Raw genomic sequence first — 6,000 nt, forward strand, 5'->3', positions numbered from 1 at the left:
GTTTTTTTTTTGTTGTTGTTTTGTGATAGCAACTGATATCTTTCATTTGTATAATTTTTATAGTATTTAAAACATACTATCATAATAATTTCATTTAATCTATAAAACAACCCAAATCAACATAGGTATGGTCATCCTCACTCTTCCCATATGACAAGAAAATATCAAGAGATTGTGATTTCCTCAGAATCATACAACTAGTAAGGTGGACTAGCCAGGAGTCAAACCCAGGATTCTTGCGTGCCTTTTATCGGCCACTTCCCTGGTTTTCCAAAGTGATCCAAGAAACACTATCTCATAAAATATTATTCCATGTGCCTGCAAAGGAAAAAATTCTTTGACAAAAATTAATTTGGGGGCTGGGGATGTGGCTCAAGTGGTAGCGCGCTCGCCTGGCATGCGTGCGGCCCGGGTTCGATCCTCAGCACCACATACAAACAAAGATGTTGTGTCCACCAATAACTAAAAAAAATAAATAAATATTAAAAAAAAAAAAAAGAAAAGAAACGGTGTCTCAGCAGAGTTTTAATTTGAAAAAAAAAAAATTAATTTGGGAACTGCTAATTTATATAAAAATGACCTGATTATGGGTTTTGTCTTTTTTTTTTTTAAAGCCAAATACATGGTAGATATGTTTTTTATTTTTTTTTTTAAAGAGAGAGTGAGGAGAGAGAGAGAGAGAATTTTAATATTTATTTTTTAGTTTTCGGCGAACACAACATGTTAGTTTGTATGTGGTGCTGAGGATCGAACCCGGGCCGCACGCATTCCAGGCGAGCACGCTACCACTTGAGCCACATCCCCAGCCCTTGTCTTTTTTCTGGTATTGAGAACTGAACCCAGGGGTGCGCCACCACTGAGCTGTTTTACCAGCCGTTTTGATTTTTCATTTCGGGACACTGTCTCACTAAATTTCCCTGCCCAGCCTCAAACTTTTTTTTTTTCCAGCCTCAAACTTTTGATCAATTCTGTCTCAACCTCCTGAGTAGCAAGTAGCTGGAATTACAGGCGTGCACCAACACAACCAGTTCTGATTGTGTTATTTTGTTCTGTTTTGTTTTTCAGTACTGGGGATCAAACTCAAGGCCTTATATATGCCAGGCAAACACTGTGCTGCTGAGCCACATCACAGCCCCTGATTATGGTTTTAAAACTTCCTAAGGGGGCTGCTTGCAGTAGCGCACACCTATAATCCCTGCGCCTCAGGAGGCTGAGGAAGGAGGACCACAAATTCAAGGCCAGTCTCAGCAATTTAGTGAGATCTTCAACAACTTAGTGAGATCCCAACTCAAAAGAAAAAATAGAGCTGGGAGTGTTGCTCAGTGGTAAAATAACCAGTACTAGCCTGGGGCAGTGGCACACACCTGTAATCCCATCATCAGGGGAAGCTGAGGCAGGAGGATCTCAAAGCCAGACTCAGCAAAGGCAAGGTGCTTCCAAGCAACTCAGTGAGACCCTGTCTCTAAATAAAATACAAAATAGGTCTGGGGATGTGGATCAGTGATTGAGTGTCCCTGAGTTCAATCCCTAGTACTCCCCTCTCCCCCAAAAAAAGCAACTAGTGCCAAAACAACAACAAAAACAAAACTGCCTAAGAGGAGCATAGAGTTTTCCCAATTTATTTTGTAACAAATTTTCTAAGATTCCAAGTTCAAGGACAGCCTGGGCAACCTAATGAGATCTTGTCTCAAAAACAAAAAGGGCTGGGGATATAGCTCAGTGGTAGAGCACCCATGGGTTCAATCCCCACTACCTAAATAAATAAATAAAAGGAGTAAATTTTTAAAAGAAGAAGGAGCTAGTTTCCACAGAACGGTTTCAGAGACACGTTCTTCCTAATGGATTTATGCTTCATAAATGATTGCTGACTGATAATAATTCTTACCTAGCGACTGAACACCTTGTGTGAAGGTTCTAATTCTATATAGGTCTTATCTTCATATGTGGGAGAAGGGGGTGAGGAGGAGGGATGTGAAAATCATCTTTGACTGACATCAGATTTATAAATAACTATGAGCCAGTATACTCAGAGGGTGGGAGCTTCTATTGAAAGAAGGTAGAACAGCTATTTCAAGCCAACTGAGATTTGCAAGAGTATTTTAAAACACACCAGGAGGTAAACCCAGAAGTAAACAGCCATCCAAAGAGTGAGTGATGTCAAAGAGACATTCATTCTTTTTCTTAGTCAGTGCTTCCTGTCCCTGAGTTTACAGTTGTATTTGTCAAACCTCAACACAATGCCACAACACAAACCAGATACAAACAAATGATGTTTAAGAATCTTCTGGGGCTGGGGATACAGCTCAGTTGGTAGAGTGCTTGCCTTGCATGCACAAGGCCCTAGGTTCGATCCCTAGCACCTAAAAAAAAAAAAGAAAAAGGAATCATCTGGCTGGCTGTGGACCTCAGTGATACAAGTCTCTGAAAGTCCCTAGTTCTCTGGATTATTTAAAATTTGGGGGCTGTCATTACTATTCTGCTTAGATTGTATCTTGTGTTATTAAAAGAGAACTGGCCCTGATTCAAAAACTCTGGTAAGGCAGCCAAGACGGGAAACCTGCAGTTCCTAAGAATAGAAGTCACTGGTCATAACAGTACTATACTCTGGGGGGGGGGGGGGCAATTTATCATTGATCAACAAATCCACAGGGATCATCCCGTGGACACTGAGGCACAGAGATCACATGGCTCCCCTAGGTAGACAGGGAAAGAGGGAGAGGTATACCAGTGGAGACAACTTCCACTGGAAGGGAAAGAAGTGCAAATGAAAGTGTCTAATTGAGAAGGGGGAGCGGTGGGGTTTCCTTTACCTAAGTGGAAATCCAGAGTTCCAGTTAGGTGGCAAAACGATGTCATCTATTCCACCCTCTTCCCTTCTTTTTCTCCCTCCACTCATCTCAGCATTTCTTCTCTATCAGGAGAAAAGCAGCCAGGGAAGATAATGCCAAAGAAAACTCTTCTTTCCAGCCAAGGAAATGGCGTGGAGCGGAATTGTCATCAGAAGACTGGAAGAAAAATACTCTGGGCAAGAAAAAATGCAGTAGCAATCAGGATTCACTACAGAAGCCCTGAGTTCTTCCTTTGACAGAAACTGTTCACCCCCCAGGAGCCTAGGGGGTTCACTGATTGCATACTAGTCCAGCTCAGTCAGGGCTACTGACCCTGGGCATCCACAAGTATTGGGCTGAGGGATCGGTAGACAGGAGGCGAAGGGTTGGAGTCCTCTTCTACAACCTGTTGTGGGTTTCAAGACCATGGTGACTCCTGGCCAACCCTCAGCTGAGCAGACCTAGATTCCCCCTTCACTCAAATATCTTCCCTAGTTCTTTGGCCAAAGGGCCCCACAAGCTGAGGTTTTCAAACACAGAATGATGCTCAATCAGACCCCACTGCCCAGAGCTCCTGTGAATCCATGGTCTGCCAAACACAAAGCCTGGCTCCTGACAAATTGTGACATCTGCCACCTTGATATTCTGTCTTCTGAAACCTTAATGTTTCCAAACCCTGCAATTCAACTACACCTTTAGGGAAACCAAAATCATCTCCCATTCTGATCCTACATACAGGCAGTGAAATAGAGACTATTCAGACACCAGCAGTTGCCCAATAACTAAAACTTAGTAGATATTCATTTCCAGCCTTTTGTCTTTCTCTCAGTTGTAAGCACTCATTTGGGAAGGGAATTTTTTTTTAAATTTTATTTATTTTATTTTTATTTTTTGGTAGCCAGACACAATGGTTTACCAGTTATCCAGTGTCTAAAGCAGGAGGATCAAAAGCAACCTGACCAATGTAGGTGAATCCCTGGCTCAAAATAAATAAAAAAGGCTGGGGATGTAGCTGGAGTGCCCCTGAGTTCAACAGAGAACCCCTGGGTTCAATCCCCAGTATCAAAAAATAAAAGGGAAAAAAGATGTAAAATTAAATAAAATATAGGCTCCCTTCAAAGCATGATACACACAAAGCATTAAGGGTTTTGCCTCTTAGCCAGGCATGGTGGTGCATGCCTGTAATCCGGTGGCTCTGGAGGCCGAGGTAGGAGGATGACAATTTCAAGGCACCCTCAGCAATTTCGGGAGGCCCAGAGCAACTTAGTGAGACCCTGTCTCAAAATTAAAAAAAAAAAAAAAAGTAGGAGAGGTGGGCTTGAAGATATGGCCCAGTTGTTAATGCCTCTGGGTTCAATCCCTAGTGAAAAAAAAGAGTCTTGACCCTTATGAAAGGTGTGGCTCTGTGGTATAGAGTGCTTTCCTAACCACAGAAGATCTTGGGCACAATTTTCAGCAACACACACACAAATAATAATAACAACAACAACAATAAAGAAGAAGTACGGCAGATAAATTTGAGTGAAGAGAGAATCTAGGACTGTTCAGCTGAGGGTTGGCCAGTCACCCGGGGTCTTAAAACTCACAGCAGTTTGTGGAAGAGGACTCCAAATGCTTAACATCCTTGTCGATCCATCCCTCAGCTCCAAGACTCACTGATGCCAAAGAGCCAAAAGCTCATTCACTTCCACACAGTTTTTTTCTTTTGTGTTTCTGGCTTTCATTTGGTCATTCATCCATTGATTCATGCCAAGAGTACCCCAGTGACTGCTTATGGGGCTCTTCCTTATCTGACTCTCTCCCCTACCTTTGCAACCCCCAGGCAATCAACCCAACCTCCTATTGTCTTAAGCCCAACAACCTCAGATATGGAAATCCACTGGGGTAGATAAGGGGAAGGGGACTCAATCTAGGTAAAAAGCCCAGGGAATTTAGGATGAGGCAAGAGGACCAGGGTTATCAGTATCTGGTCTTTATTATTACAAAATAACCCACTTTTATGTTTGCATGTGTTCATATGTTTAAGATTAGGGCTGCAGGTGTGGTTCAGTGGTAGAGCACTTTCCTAGCATGCACAAGACCCTGGATTCACTCCACAGCTGAAAAAAAAAAAAAATTTAGACATTTAATATTAGGATAGTTGGGGGGCGGGGAGAATGGAGGAACTTTGGACAAAGGAGAGGGAGTGTTGTGCAGTACTGGAGATCATATCCAGTACTTCCTGCATGCTAGGCAAACACAACCACTGAGCTACATTCCCAGTCCTTGACAATAATTTGAAAAGCCAGACATGAGTGGCCTTTACAGCCCTCAAAGCAACTGGTTGATTTTATTTATTCATAGTCCTAATTATTACCTAAGTGAAAAGAGGCACTTATCATAATATCTCCTCTCTGGCATGTATGGCCAAGGTTGACCACAGATCAGTTGCTATTCTAATAGGTAGTTAATTGGCCTACACAGTAAGAGTTACTCCATTAGAAAATCAGAGTGATGTCTGGCACAGTGGGGGCTGAGGAGGGCTGCAAGTCTAAGGCCAGACTTGGGAAACCTGTCCCAAAAAGTGGGGGAGGGGGTCGCTGGAATTGTAATTCAGTGGAGAAAATACATGTTCAAGCCAAACCTCAAGGTTCAATCTCCAGTACTGCAAAAAATAATCATTCTTCAGAGGAAAATTTACTTATTTGTGACACAGCTGCTGTGATTACAGGCATGTGCTATAGCAGCCAGGTCTCCCAGGCATTTCCAAGAGGGATTTCTTCAAAGCTTCCTTTGATCATCTGGAGAGATCCCTGGCTTTTTTTTTTTTTTTTTTTTTTTTGGTAGGAAAGATTGAACTCAGGGGCACTGCACCAATGAGCCACATCCCCTGCCCTGTTTTGTATTTTATTTAGAGACAGGGTCTCACTGAGTTGCTTAGGGCCTCATCATTGCTGAGGCTGGCTTTGAACTCTCAATCCTCCTGCCTCAGCCTCTGGAGCCACTAGGATTATAAGCATGTGCCACCACGTCCAGCAGAGAGATCCCTGGCTTTTAATGTCTCCAGGATCATAATTATTCTCTTTAGACCAGGCACACTAAAGTAGCCAGCAGTGAATTGCTTGTTGGGATCCCACACCACCCATTCTGTATGAATTGCATCTGAATTATAGAACTGTGGCTGGCCCTGTTG

Source organism: Spermophilus citellus (genome assembly GCF_964194105.1).
Source record: "Spermophilus citellus genome assembly, chromosome: 5".
In the NCBI taxonomy this organism is placed as follows: domain Eukaryota; kingdom Metazoa; phylum Chordata; class Mammalia; order Rodentia; family Sciuridae; genus Spermophilus; species Spermophilus citellus.